General features: G+C 37.9%; 1 protein-coding gene across 3 annotated transcripts in view; it reads left to right on the forward strand.

The window, feature by feature from the left end:
• Nucleotides 1-288: 288 nt before the first annotated feature.
• Nucleotides 289-16,158, forward strand: part of LOC150088309 (cyclic AMP-dependent transcription factor ATF-2-like) — a 237,356-nt gene continuing 221,486 nt past the window's right edge. For all 3 annotated transcript variants that reach the window (XM_090370702.1, XM_090370700.1, XM_090370701.1), the window contains exon 1: nucleotides 289-403. The gene's annotated coding sequence lies outside the window, so the exon portion shown is untranslated. The remainder of the gene's footprint in view (nucleotides 404-16,158) is intronic.

A 16,158-nucleotide genomic window follows, 5' to 3' on the forward strand; every position in this document is an offset into this window, starting at 1 on the left:
TCAATTTGTTTAATCAATCAATGAATCAAACTGTGCCAAGAAAGAATTTTAATGGCTCTTTCCTGGAATATAGAAAAATCACTCTCTAATGTAGGCAGTCAAATGAACGAAGAAGAAATAATTAGCAGTTCGTGCCAAAACCTTTTAATATATTTCTAATCTTTTAAAACGCTACTTTATATGTCCTAACTTATTTAACGTTTCCGTATATACAGTATTTTGCTTGATGGGTGTTAACTGCATGTAGCCTAGTTACCAGTAGTACACACAAGATGTGTGTTTGTGGTGGGAAGGTTCGTAGATGGGAAGTTTTCTTTGGTATTGTAACTGTGTTGATTTTATTTGTTCATTCGTTTTAGTGATGCTTTTAAAATCATAAGTTGATTATGGAACAGTGGAAAAGGTAGTTATGAAATATTTATTTTGGTATGTCATTTAGGTTAGAAATAAAAGAAACTTTCGCCCTCTACCGTTAGCGTTGAAAATGTCTGGATTACCTAAGTTTTGATGTGTATGTTTTTGGTACACTAAAAGCGTATTTTGAAAGTCCCATGTTTTATATCTACCATATTATATTTCATGCAAATATAATGTGTCCAATGTAATCACTAACATCAGCCTGATGTTTTTTGTACACTTATGTAATAAGCAAGGCTTCCTTGTCTATAAAACACTCCCAGCGTTTTAACCATCCGGATGAATTATATACGTTCACTAATTTCGTGGGTACATCACTTATCCCAATTATTTTGTGAAATCAACTATTTCTTCCGTTATTTAAATATATACGCTGTACATCTTTCCATCACATGCATATGTGCAGGTACATATAGTAGTTGTTTGTCAGTGAACAGTTTTGTTTCTAATGTCAACAATAAATCAAAGCCAGAAGCTATAACAGTTAATTTATTAATGAAATGATATGTCATAAAGATAGGGACAATCAGACCCTTTAATTATTTGTAGAGATATTTCTAGCTTTCCCGAAGCCATATGTAGAATGTGGGCCATGATGGTACCAGAAATGAAAATGTATAGTGCAAGATGAGAAACTAATATAAATCAATCATATATCCAACGTTACACATGGTTATAAAGATAGGACACAAAATTATTAGATAAGGAGACGTTTATTTAACAAAATCACATAAAGAAGATCTAATCCCTTCCCACTTCCAGTTTCCCACATCCATTGATTGCTTGTTAACTTTATATTATGTGTGCAAGATGCACTACCCTCCAGAAGGTATCCAGATATCCCTGATTGCATAGACCCATTGGAAATTTCCCGGATAAACAAGTGACTCATACCAGTGTATACAGAAGATGTGTGAGCCGCACAAGAATAGCTCTTCTCATCATGGCGTACGGAGCTAAACTTTGACTGACTTCGAGTGGGATGCTACTGTTAGGTCTCCAATTATTGGCTTCTCAATTTGTGCAATTACTGAAGTTGGCTATTGGTGATTTTACCATGAAATGGAAGCATGAGGGCATCACCATCCAGCAGTGCACAAGGAGATCAGGGAAGATCATGTAACCAGAGGGTATTTGGAAGGGTTATATATCAGTCATCATGAACCAGTAGTTTAATATCAACAGGGGTTGAAGTCTATGAACACTATATATGGAGCCCTGTAGCCTCAGTTTTCATGGGATAGCAGCAGTGCATGAAGCAGACATCAACCATAATCAACAGTCTTATGTTGCACAGTGCACTGAATACTGTAATTGGTCCATAGTGTCAAAATTTTATGGAGTGACAAATCTTGCTACACCCAAAGGCAGCTGTGGAGGATGTTGAGTGTATTGTGCCAACAGTAAAGTTCAGGGGATGCTCAAAGTCTGCATTGAAAGTTGAGTGTAATATAATCAAATAGCAGTTAACTAATCTAACAGACAGTGCGATTTTTGTTGCATCAGCAGTTTAGTATAGAATGGTCTCACAGGCTGCTGTGGTTTTTTTTTTTTTTTTTATATTTGATGCATGCAGGTTTTGTTTAAATAAATATTTTGCTACTATAAGAACATCCAAAAAAATTATAAAATCTGGTACACTTTACAAAAAGAAAAAAAATCAAAGCAGAATATATTAATAAAGCAGTCTGCCACTTGTATTGATGACAATATCATTCTTTAACAATCCATGCAAAAAAAAAAGGGGGCAAAATTATCTTTTAGTGCAGCATTCAGTAACTTTTCAGTAATTTTAGTGCAGTATTTAGTATTCAGTAACTTTTGTAACTTAACACAAAGAGTTGTGTGACTAGCCGCACAGTAGGAATCTGCAAAAGCAGATTACAGCTATGTGGTAGGTGGTCATATCAGGGGCTGGATTTTGGTGTTTGTAGGCCCTAGGCACTTTTATTCTGAAATGTGCTAAAAAAAGGGAAAAATGTTTCTTCTATTTTAACACTTTGACTGCAAATCATGTCATGACTCAAGTGTCAACTGTAGTAAATTATAAACCACCTCAATTGATGGAGCGACCATTACTTTCTTCTAGTTTCGAGAACAGTCGCTAGATAACATATGCATATTGAATTGAAACTCCTAGAGTCGATTGCAAAGAAATATCAAGTGTAGAAAATGATTTTCGAAAATGGTGTTCGAAAACTTTTTTTTCCCCCTTCGTTCGTAGGCCCTAAAAATTTCGTAGAACCTAGGCACTGTGCCTACAGTGCCTAATGGGAAATCTGGCTCTGGGTCATATGTTTGTGTGACCAGTTTGATGTCACTTAAAACAGATGAAAGCAGAGAGAGAGAGAGAGGAAGAGGGAGGTAGATTCACCTGAAAAAATATATGCTTCCTTAAATATATGGTTAATTCCCTTCATAAACTGTAGATTTAATTCTACAGAACCAATGTTAACATTAGCATTAGTAGAGGCATATGATGAAAGAAACCAAGCTTATACAGCATCAGCCATTAAAAAAGAAAAAATCCCTTCCCATTGCATTATAGCCTACAGAAGTTCAAGTCCAATATCAACAAATATCTTCTTTCATCTTCCCAACCTCCAACCCAAGCATGGTACTAAGTACTATAGGTTCTAATACCTCTCGTGTTTGGGGTTTACATAAAAAAAAAAAAAAAAATACAGTTTGTCAGCTGCATGACAAGTTAAAATGAACAAAAATTAACAGCCTTCTTTATTTTATGTGAAAAACTTATTTAATTTCTTCACAGTATATACAGGGGGTCCCCAGTATTCGAGTATTTATTATACGAGTTCCCGCAGTTACCAGAATGTGAGAATTAAAAGAAGCCCTTGAGAAAATTGACCAAACACTTGAATATTTTTGTGAGAAAAACCCTCTTTATGATCGTGCACCAAAAGTTAAACATTAAGTTTGAGACATAGCTAAATGCTATGACACAATTTTATCTGCAAAAATATGGCAAAAAAAAAACCAGACAAACTCTGAATTCATTCTTTTTTTTCGTAAAACTGAAAAATAGTGTAACTTCTATAAACTTTACTTAACCTTACATTGTTCAACATACGTATTATAATGAAAAATGTCTAATAAAATAATTGTCTCATTTTTCAGTTCCTTCGATTCATTTTTTACTATGTACATCATCATCATCAGCCATTTTCAATTCACTGCAGGATGAAGGCCTCTCCAGCAACTTTCCAGTTCCTTCTGTTTTGAGCACTGGCCATCCATTTACTACCCAAAAACTCATGAATTTCATCTATCCATCTCCGCCTTTGTCTTCCAGGTTTTCTTCTAGCTCCTCTTGGGTACCATTCTGTTATTTTCTTAGTCCATCTGTCATCATGTCTTCGAGCTATGTGTCCTGCCCAAGACCATTTTAGTTCTTTAGTTTTGATAAGAATGTCCTTTACTTGAGTTTGCTGCCTAATCCATGTGTTTCTCTTCTTATCTAACAGTCTGATTCCCAATTTAATTCGTTCCATTCTTCGCTGTGTAGTTCTCAGCTTCTCTTCCATTCTTTTGGTGAGTGCCCAAGTTTCACTTCCATAAGTCATGGTGGGGAGTATACATTGGTTCATTATTTTACGTTTCAGACAAACTGGGATATTGCTCTTCAGTATGTGACTATTATTTCCTGAATGCTATCCATCCAAAATTTATTCTTCTCTTGACTTCCAGCCATTTATCATTATTACAGCTAATAACTTGTCCCAGATAAGTATATGACTCCACCTTTTCAATTACTGCTCCTTCAATCATTATTTTCCTTTCCTTGGCATACTTGTTCATCATTACTTTTGTTTTAGCCATATTCATCTTTAGTCCAAAATCCTTACTAACTGTGCATAACTGATTAAGATTTTCCTCTAATTCTTTGGGATCGTGGCTAATGAACACAATGTCATCTGCAAATCGTAAATGGTTTAAGTACTCTCCGTTCACATTGACTACTTTCTGCGACCAGTCTAATCTTCTGAAAGCTTCCTCAAGGGCAGCAGTAAACAGCTTCGGAGATATTGTGTCTCCTTTTCGAACTCTTTTCTCGATTTTAAATTTCCTACTGTCTTTGTCTAGTCTAATAAAGGAGGTAGCACTCTCATATATTTTCTTCAAAATCATAATATATGGGGTATCTATGCCTTGTCTTTCCAGTGCCCGAAACATTGCCTTATGCTGTATGGAGTCAAATCCCTTTTCATAATCCACAAATGCCAGGCATAATGGTGTTTTATATTCATTTGCTTTCTCCATTAGCTGTGATATTACGTGAAGGTGATCCATAGTTGAGAATCTTGTCCTAAAGCCAGCTTGCTCTTTCGGTTGATTCTCATCAAGTATTCTTTCTAATCTGTTAGTAATGACCCTTGTGAACAACTTGTAGATGTGGGATAACAAGCTAATTGGTCTATCATTTCCAATTTCTGATTTATCTCCTTTCTTATGCAGCAAAACTATGATTGCATTATTCCACTGCTTAGGCGTCACACCTTTTCTAATGCACTTTGTGAAGAGCCTTGCCAGTTGTTGTGTTATGTCTCTTCCTCCCAATTTTAATAACTCTACAGTAACTTCATCTTCCCCCGGGGCTTTCCGATTCTTCATTTTCTTCAATGCATGTTCTACCTCATCAGGAAGAATATCGGGTATGTCGTATGTGTTGCTACTTTGCAATCCATCTTCTCCACTGCTGGTATCATTCCCTCACTCCTTGTATAATTCTCTATAGTAGTCTTCTGCTATTTGAATTATGCCTTCTCTGCTGTTTATAAGTACACCATCGCTATTCTTCAGTTTCAGTATCATTCGTCTTTCTGTATTACTGCTCATGGCTGCTGATTTAAATCTTTTGTTTTCCCTTAATGCTTGTTCTACTTTTCTTTTGTTAAATCTTCTTATGTCCTCTCCGAGTCTCTTTCTAATGGCTTTGCATAACTCAGTATACTCAATTTTCTCCCTGTCAGTGTTTTTCTTGCTCTTTATTTGTCGTCTTCGGTTCATCATGACAAGTGTTTCTTGGCTAATTTTTTCTTCTTTAGATTTCTGTTTCCCTATAGGTTTCTTGGGCTTTATCACTTTCAGAAAGTTGTAATATTCCTCGTCGATATCTTGGTCCTGAGCAGTCTGCAGAAGCTCAAACTTGTTTTTAAGTTCCAGTACATACTGCTTTTTCTCCTCCTCTGTTATCTCAAAGACCTTTGTATTATTTACTCGAGTCAGTTTTTTCCTTTCCTTTCCTACATCTATATCAAGTGTACATCTTACCATTCTGTGATCACTTCCAATTACCTTATTCAGGACGGTAACATCATTCACAATATATCTTCTGTTAGTGAGGATGAAGTCGATTTCATTAGTTGTTAATCCATTTGGACTCTTCCATGTCCACTTCCTGTTCACCCTTTTCTTGAAAAAAAAGTGTTCATTACTGACAGTCCTTGAGATTCTGCAAATTCCACAAGTCTTTCACCTCTTTTATTTCTTTCACCAATTCCAAAATTTCCTATAGTTCCTCTTTCTGCGCTGTTTTGCCTTTTTCCAACCTTAGCATTGAAGTCCCCCATAATAATAGCGTAGTGGGTTTTCTGCTCATCTAGAAGACTCTCAATTTCGGTGTACATTTGTTCAACCTCTTCATCATCATGGCTCGATGTTGGTGCATAAATCATTATAATCTTTAGCTTGTACCTCTTAGAAATCTTGAGTATTAGCCTTGACACCCTTGGTGATGTACTTTTGAATTCCAAAATGTTGTTTTTAAAATCTTTATGGACCAGAAAGCCACCTCCACCTTCGCTCCTTTCACTGTTTCCATTGGTGTACAACAGATTTCCACTTGATAAACTTATAAGTGATTAATTTCTTCTTCTTGTTTCAGCCAAACCGATGATATTCCAATTCACATTTTCTAATTCCTTTTCCAGCTCTAATATCCTGTCTTCACCGATGAGGGATCTTACGTTATAACAGGCCAAGTTCAGTTTCCGTGCATGGCAGCCTGGTCGTACCCAGAGATTCTTAGCACCCTCTACTTCCACTCTGATCCTCTCGCTGCCGTACGAGGGAGAGTGAAAGCTGCTGGGGACTGAGGGCCATTTGTATTGTTGTGCTCTCATGCTGGAGGGTTTGGTCTTTTCCTCTTCACGCTGACCAGGCGTCTTGAAGAGAACCACTCTACACATTCGTTGTCACCTAAGCGACATAACAGGGGCTTACCATCGAGAAGGTGTGCATGAGTGGATTTTAGGGAGGCAGGCCAACCGGACTTCTCCTAAATCTTCTTTAATAGAGAGATATCGGATCCATCAGTGTTTTAGGCTGAGTGTCTGATAACATACAGGATACCTGTTCCCCTCTAATGTACTTGTACTATGTACAAGCACATTATTATTATTATTAGCCACATGGTGTAAGAAGCCTGAGACATATGCTGCACCAGCCAAAAAAAAAATTCTGAATTACCCTGAGAGAGAGAGAGAGAGAGAGAGAGAGAGAGGTAGAAGGGAATCACCAAGAAAAAGAATGATGATATCCAGCTCAGGACCCTGGGTGTGCCAAGCCCATACTCATCAGATGTGAGCCCCTGGGGTTATAATACATATTACGAAAATTTGGTCCTCATTTCAAGTGGAAATTTCTGGAACCAATTATCCTCAAATAATGAGGACCCCCTGTAATTAAAATCAAAATGTCATGTAAACTGATAAAAATTGCATATATCTTGTTATAATTTTTTCTCAGAAGAATAGTTAATGTTTATATCCTACAGTGCAAAAGTATTTTTTTAACTGGAGCACATTCATTGATATTCTGACTGATATTGTACTAGTCAATTTATTTAAAATTGACAATACAGCACTTGACAACAGTCTCTGTGACTTGGATTATTGCCGTTTTTGTTTACATTTAACAAATTTACCAATATAAGAGTGCAGCAGCATCTGCATTTGAATCGGCTGTGGTCCAGCCCTATGAAGTGTGGCAGGTGGTATCACAAGATTGTTTAACACAGTCTTATTGGATATATGACATATATTATAAAAATCAAAATGCCATGTAAAATGATAAAGATTGCACATACCTCATTATAATTCTTCCTCAAGAAAAATAAGAGCTAATCTCATAAACAATACCTTATCAGATTGGTCAGAGAAGATCTTTTCTTACCGAAACCATGTTATGGTTTCCAAAATCATTACTATCAAGTTGACCCCGCAGCAGCCTTATTTATAGATTACATAATTTTTCCTGTCACAGAAGTAAAACTTGAATCATCAAAAGAATGCTAGTCAAATAAGACCAGGTCACTTTTAGGGCCCCCTCAATCTTTTTGTAATATTTGGTATCCAGTCTTTTCAAATTTCATTAAATGACCATTAAACCCTTACCTAAATAAATAATAATTAAATCCTTACCTATCACCTAAGAATTTAATAACTGTCACCTATACTGCATCTCTTAATATAACTGCATATATATACTCTGAACTCTGTGTCTTCTTTCCTTTTAAATCCAGTAATTTCTCCTCTGAACTTTTTCGCAAATTTATTTAATGTTGAATAACTATTAGCTGAATAGTCTTTTCCCCCTTGAGAGGTATAATGCTTATGGCTGAGGTTCCCAAACTGTGTGCCGTGGTGTTCTGGGGCACCAAAGCAAACTCACAGGGGTGCCACCAGATATTTTAAACTTTTAAGAGAAAAAAATTAGTAAGTAATTGTGGTTATTTAAGAATAAAATAAAAATATTATTTTTTCTTTAGATTTATGTGTATTATTTTTTTCATCAACATTTCAATGTCAGTTATTTTGCTGTTTTTTTTCTCCATAGTGGACTAGTGTGGCTTATTCCTTTTCTTTTAGTTATTCATATATCATAAAGAATCCTTTACTTTTTACTTTATTATTACTTAGGTTGTTAAGGGAGATGATGCAATTACTACCCCAGCTGTTGAAAAACTATTCTTTGGTAGGAAAAAATCAAGCTTATTAGCATTAGTAGAGGCCTATGATGCAAGAAAGCAAGCTTATGCAGCATCAGCCAGAAAAAAAAACACTTCCATTTCACCCCTCAGTTCGTTCGAAATACCTGTCCAGCTGAGCCTTAATTTATTTAGGTTATCAACTTCCACAACAAGGGATTGAAGTCTGTTCCACCAACCAACTACCAATCTGAATTACAGTGTCTGGAGACTAGGCACCAGCGAGGTGATCTGATAGAGGTGTATAAAGCCTTTAATGGTTTAATCCCATCAGCATGCTCAATGCTGATGGGATTCTTCCTCTAGCTCAGAAAAATCACCTGAGAGGGCATAAATTCAAATTGAGGAAAGACAGATGTAGGATAGACGTGCGGAAATTTGCTTTTAGCCAGCGGGTGGTTGGTTGGTGGAACAGACTTCCATCCCTTGTGGTGGAGGTTGATAGCCTAAATAAGTTTAAGGCTCAGCTGGACAGGTATTTTGAACGAACAGAGGGGTGAAGGGGAAGTGGGTTTTTTTTTTTTTTTTTTTGGCTGATGCTGCATAAGCTTGCTTTCTTGCATCAAATGCCTCTACTAATGCTAATGCTAATTTATGCCCTCTCAGGTGATTATTCTGAGCAAAAGGAAAAATCCCATCGGCATTGAGCATGCTCAAACCATTCAAGGCTTTATACACCTCTATCAGATCACCTCGCCGGTGCCTAGTCCAGACACTGTAATTTGCAAAACTTAAGCCTTTCTTTGTAAGAGAAACAATTCGTTCCATTCACTAAACTTGTTGCCCTTCTCTGTACTCGTTCCAACAGCTCTACATCCTTCTTGAAATGAGGACTCCAGACCTGATTACAGTACTCAAGGTGCGGCCTGACCATTGCCTTATACAAGGGTATAATCACCTCCTTATCCCTGCTACAAAAATTCCTGTATATCATTGACAAGACACGATGAGCTACTCTTGCAGCCCGTCTGCACTACTCAGAGAACTTCATATCTGCCTGCAAAATTACCCCCAGGTCCTTTTCATTCTCTATCACTGTCAGTGTAGTACTACAGAGTTGATACGTTGCTCTGGGGTTGCTGTTTCCCATATGTAGTACTTTACATTTGTCAATGTTAAACTTCACTTGCCACCGCTCAGCCCATCTGCTCAACCTTTCCAGATCCTGTTGCAGCAGCATAGCATCAGTAGTGTTCTTAACAACCCTGCTAACCTTTGTATCGTCTGCAATTTTGGACATTAAGCTTTACATACCATCATCAATATCATTTATAAATACAGAAAACAATAATGGACCTGACACTAAACCCTGAAGGACTCCACTAATAATAACATTAGTCCACGATGAGCAGTGTCCATTGATTACCACTCTCTGTCTTCTTCCCCTCAACCATCCCTTTATCCATAGCAGCAATTTGGCTCCAATGTCACACTGCTCCAATTTGTGTAGCAGTCTTCCATGTGCAACAGTATCAAAAGCCTTTCTAAGATCCAAGTATATAATATCAAAGTTATTCCCTGCATTCAGTTCTTTTGTGACTGCATCATAGTATCCAATCAAGTTGGTCAGGCAAGACTTCCCCTTAACAAAACCATGCTGTGTCTGAGCTATAACTGAAATCTTGTCTAAATGATCCTGCAGTGCTTCTTTAACCAGTGCCTCCATTAATTTTCCTGGAACAGAAGTTAAGCTCACAGGTCTATAATTACTTGTGTCAGCCTTTGATCCTCCTTTGTGAATTGGGGTCACATTTGCACATTTCCAGTCTATGGGTACCTCCCCTGAGTCCAAGGAAGCTCTCATAATTATGGCTAAGGGTTTGCTTACTTCCTTTGCTACCTCCTTTAATATAACTGGATAGATCCCATCCACCCCGGGTGCCTTTCTTGTGTTTATCTTCAACAGTTTCTCCTCCACTTTACTCTCAGTTATTACAGGATTATCTAGCTTACTGCCAGAGTTGAATACACCTCTGGCATTCCCCTTGCTGAATAACTCTTCATGTCTGAATGTTGATGCAGAATACTCATTTAGTTTGTTAGCTACCTGAGCAGGATCATCAACAGTTGAACCATCGATATCAAGTGGACCAATCTGATTGATCCTCTTCCTTCTGGAGTTTACATAAGTAAAGAACTCTTTGCTGTTTTTCTTTGCATCCTTTGCCAAAGATTTCTTGTAATCTACCTTTGCCTGCCTAACCTCCTTTGTAACTTGGTTACAGACCAGCTTATATCTATCATAGGCTTCTGTCATATGTTAATTTATATGTATCATATGCATTTTTCTTCTCTGCCATATGTCTCATTAGTTCATCTGACATCCATTTAGGCCTAAACCTTGAACAATATTTCTTAGTTGGTATGTAAAGCCTAGTAGCTTCCAAGATAATTTCTTTGAATGCTTCCCATTTTGAATTTGCTGTTGGTAACATCATCAGTTGGTCCCACTGTATAGAATTTAAATACTGTCTCAGTCCATCGTAGTCGCCTTTACGGAAGCAATAACCCTTCCCTTTACCCCTAATGGTAGTTAGCTCTTTGAGTAAATTCCTCTTCAGCACACTGTGATCACTGCCACCTAGTGGTTCATTTATTTGCAGATTCTTAATGCATGAAGAATCACTGCTGATAATCAAATCAAGAGTATTACTCCCTCTAGTTGCCTCCCGAACATGCTGATGTAGAAAACAATCATCCAATAAATCCACAAAAGCCCTGCTAGTGTGTGAGTAACCAGCCCCCAAATTCCAGTCAATATCTGGGAAATTAAAATCTCCCATTATAAGACTCTCTGATTTACTGGCCCACTCTATTTCCCTGTACAGTTCCTTATTATACTCATCAGAGTCATTAGGCCTATAGCACACTCCTACTCTCAATTTTGATCTCCCAATGCTTATGTCACACCAAACTGACTCGGCACTGCACTGTCCAGTGATGTCGACTGGCTTCACTTCCTTGGATTTTATGTATTTCTTAACTAATTGCATAACCCCTCCTCCCTTCCTATCCTGTGCATCCTTTCTGTACACATTGTACTCCCCAAATTCCAGTTCTTCATTCCTTATATCTGTGTGACACCACGTCGTCTCTGATATCCCAACAATATCTGCTTTTGATGTTTTGAGCAATACCCTAAATTCATCAAATTTATTTACCAAACTCCTAGCATTGGTGTACACGGAAGTATACATGCACCTGTTCCTATTCTTAGCTACCTTAACACAACCCATGTGTTTATTTGTACTGCAATGACTCCCAGCAGTCTCTGAAATATCTTGTTTTCCAGGCTGCTTCTCATTCCAATAGAATCCCCATGTTCTTGAAGTTTGAGTGTTGCTAGAGCAGAGTATGATAGCAGCAGAAAGATCAGAATAGTAACATTAGTTAAAAGTTTTTCTCCCCATTGTAGAATTACCTGGAGATTTACATTTGATGAATATTTGAGAAGTTGCAGCTGTTTTTGCAAGATTTGTTGAACTGGAAGGTGTAGTGTAGTATGTTAATGTTAGCAAAACTGAAGGTAAAATGTTCTCTTCAGTAAGAAAGGTTCATCAATATGTAAGAATAAAAGAGCAGGAGAGAGAGAACAGAAGCTTGGGGACCTCTGTCATTACTTGAAACGTTAAAGACAGAGAACTTCGTACTATCACCATGCAGTGTTTGTCAGAGAACAAGTATGATTGGGACCTGGCTAGATCCCAGGGTTCCCAACCTGTGAGGCACAACCTCCAAGAAGGTCACAAAGTGTTTTCTGGGGTGTTATTTTTAGTTGCAAAATTATTTTTATAGGAAATTTCACCACAAAGGTTTTCAACACTTATTTATTTCAATATGGCATATGGCTACACTGCAATATTCTGCTAGTGGTTGTAATACTGATTTTTGATAAATGAAAGGAAGTGACTTAAGTTCCACTGCAGCAGATACTTAAAAATATTAATATTTTTATTAATATTAATAAAAATATTAATATTTAAGTATCCGCTGCAGTGGAACTTAAGTTTAATATTTTTTTTATTTTTTAATATTTTAATATTAATATTTTTTCAAATATTAATATTAAAATATTTTAATGGCATTTCTGCATTTGTTTTTAAATCTCTGCTGCAGAATTAACTCTGTTTAATTTTTTTTTTCCTTTAATATTTTTTCAAATTTCCACTGCGGCAGACCTTGATTAACTCCCTAAAAATAAAATATACAAATGCAGTGTTACCATTAGAATAAAATGTCACCATGGCACCATGCTTGCCTTTCGAGTTTTATTTTCATTTGCCTCTACATATCTCTGCGAGAGTGGATTTTCAATGCTTCTTCATATCAAAACAAAGGCAAGACTGAACGTTGAGAATGACATGAGGTTGGCTTTAACAAACACTCAGTTGCGAGTTTTGAAGCTGGTTGCCCAGATGCAAGTACAACCATCACATTAAATATTAGGTTAGAATTATATTCTGGAAAATCAGAATATATTTTGGAAAATCGGGGGGAGACAAAGACCAATAGATTGACAGTAGCCACTGGCAGAGGTGAAAGAGATTCTTGCACTGCTTCTATTAGAATGAGCAGAAGCCTGAAAAACAAGATGCATGGTATTTCAGAGACTGCTGGGAGCCATTGCGGTACAAGTAAACACATGGGTTGTGTTAGGGTAGCTAAGAATAGAAACAGGTGCAGGTATACTTGCGTGTACACCAATGCTAGGAGTTTAGTAAATAAATTTGATGAATTTGAGGTATTGCTCAAAACATCGAAGGCAGATATTGTTGGGATATCAGAGACGTGGTGTCACACAGATACAAGGGATGCAGAACTGCAATTTGGGGAGTACAACGTCTACAGAAAGGATAGACAGGATAGGAAGGGAGGAGGGGTTATGCTATTAGTTAAGAAACACATAAAAACCAAGGAAGTGAAGCCAGTCGACATCGCTGGACAGTGCAGTGTGGAGTCAGTTTGGTGTGACATAAACATTGGGAGATCAAAATTGAGAGTAGGAGTGTGCTATAGGCCTAATGACTCTGATGAGTATAATAAGGAACTGTACAGGGAAATAGAGTGGGCCAGTAAATCAGAGTGTCTTATAATGGGAGATTTTAATTTCCCAGATATTGACTGGAATTTGGGGGCTGGTTACTCACACACTAGCAGGACTTTTGTGGATTTATTGGATGATTGTTTTCTACATCAGCATGTTCGGGAGGCAACTAGAGGGAGTAATACTCTTGATTTGATTATCAGCAGTGATTCTTCATGCATTAGGAATCTGCAGATAAATGAACCACTAGGTGGCAGTGATCACAGTGTGCTGAAGTGGGATTTACTCAAAGAGGTAACTACCATTAGGGGTAAAGGGAAGGGTTATTGCTTCCGTAAAGGCGACTACGATGGACTGAGACAGTATTTAAATTCTATACAGTGGGACCAACTGATGATGTTACCAACAGCAAATTCAAAATGGCAAGCATTCAAAGAACTTATCTTGGAAGCTACTAGGCTTTACATACCAACTAAGAAATATTGTTCAAGGTTTAGGCCAAAATGGATGTCAGATGAACTAATGAGGCATATGGCAGAGAAGAAAAATGCATGGGATACATACAAATTAACACATGACACAGAAGCCTATGATAGATACAAGTTGATATGCAACCAAGTTACAAAGGAGGTTAGGCAGGCAAAGGCAGATTACGAGAAATCCTTGGCAAGGGATGCAAAGAAAAACAGCAAAGAGTTCTTTACTTATGTAAACTCTAGAAGGAAGGGGATGAATCAGATTGGTCCACTTGATATTGATGGGTCAACTGTTGATGATCCTGCTCAGGTAGCTAACAAACTAAATGAATATTTTGCATCGACATTCACACATGAGGAGTTATTCAGCGAGGGGAATGCCAGAGGTGTATTCAACTCTAGCAGTAAGCTACAGAATCTTGAAATAACTGGGAGTAAAGTGGAGGAGAAACTGTTGAAGATAAACACAAGAAAGGCACCCGGGGTGGATGGGATCTATCCAGTTATATTAAAGGAGGTAGCAAAGGAAGTAAGCAAACCCTTAGCCATAATTATGAGAGCTTCCTTGGACTCAGGGGAGGTACCCATAGACTGGAAATGTGCAAATGTGACCCCAATTCACAAAGGAGGATCAAAGGCTGACACAAGTAATTATAGACCTGTGAGCTTAACTTCTGTTCCAGGAAAATTAATGGAGGCACTGGTTAAAGAAGCACTGCAGGATCATTTAGACAAGATTTCAGTTATAGCTCAGACACAGCATGGTTTTGTTAAGGGGAAGTCTTGCCTGACCAACTTGATTGGATACTATGATGCAGTCACAAAAGAACTGAATGCAGGGAATAACTTTGATATTATATACTTGGATCTTAGAAAGGCTTTTGATACTGTTGCACATGGAAGACTGCTACACAAATTGGAGCAGTGTGACATTGGAGCCAAATTGCTGCTATGGATAAAGGGGTGGTTGAGGGGGAGAAGACAGAGAGTGGTAATCAATGGACACTGCTCATCGTGGACTGATGTTATTAGTAGAGTCCCTCAGGGCTCAGTGTTGGGTCCATTATTGTTTTCTGTATTTATAAATGATATTGATGATGGTATATCGGGCTTAATGTCCAAGTTTGCAGACGATACAAAGGTTGGCAGGGTTGTCAAGGACACTACTGACACTATGCTGCTGCAACAGGATCTGGAAAGGTTGAGCAGATGGGCTGAGAGGTGGCAAATGAAGTTTAACATTGACAAATGTAAAGTACTACACATGGGAAACAGCAACCCCAGAGCAATGTATCAACTCTGTGGTACTACACTGACAGTGGTAGAGAATGAAAGGGACTTGGGGGTGGTTGTGCAGGCAGATATGAAGTTCTCTGAGCAGTGCAGACGGGCTGCAAGAGTAGCTCATGGAGTATTGTCAATGATATACAGGAATTTTTCCAGCAGGGATAAGGAGGTGATTATTCCATTGTATAAGGCGATGGTCAGGCCACACCTAGAGTACTGTATACAGGTCTGGAGGCCTCATTTCAAGAAGGATGTAGAGCTGCTGGAACGAGTACAGAGAAGGGCAACAAGATTAGTGAATGGAACAAAGGGGTGCTCTTACAAAGAAAGGCTTAAGTTTTGCAAATTACAGTGTCTGGAGACTAGGCACCAGCGAGGTGATCTGATAGAGGTGTATAAAGCCTTGAATGGTTTAAGCATGCTCAATGCTGATGGGATTCTTCCTCTAGCTCAGAAAAATCACCTGAGAGGGCATAAATTCAAATTGAGGAAAGACAGATGTAGGATAGACGTGCGGAAATTTGCCTTTAGCCAGCGGGTGGTTGGTTGGTGGAACAGACTTCCATCCCTTGTGGTGGAGGTTGATAGCCTAAATAAGTTTAAGGCTCAGCTGGACAGGTATTTTGAACGAACAGAGGGGTGAAGTGGAAGTGGTTTTTTTTTTTTTTTTTTTTGCTGATGCTGCATAAGCTTGCTTTCTTGCATCAAATGCCTCTACTAATGCTAATGCTAAATCTATTTTTAATGTGTTTTCTTTACCCTATTAAAAATGTCTTTTTATGCAAATGTGGCGGGGGTTTCGGTTACTTATCTATTATAAAAGTGGGTTGCGACTCGAAAAAGGTTGGGAAACACTGGGCTAGATAGTTCCCACTCGTGCAAATCTATCCAATTGCAAAAATTATTAAGCAAAACAACATAGAAGA

The sequence above is a fragment of the Mastigoproctus giganteus genome, chromosome 3 (genome assembly GCF_048544385.1).
Source record: "Mastigoproctus giganteus isolate SK-2022 chromosome 3, ASM4854438v1, whole genome shotgun sequence".
Classification (NCBI taxonomy): Eukaryota; Metazoa; Arthropoda; class Arachnida; order Uropygi; family Thelyphonidae; genus Mastigoproctus; species Mastigoproctus giganteus.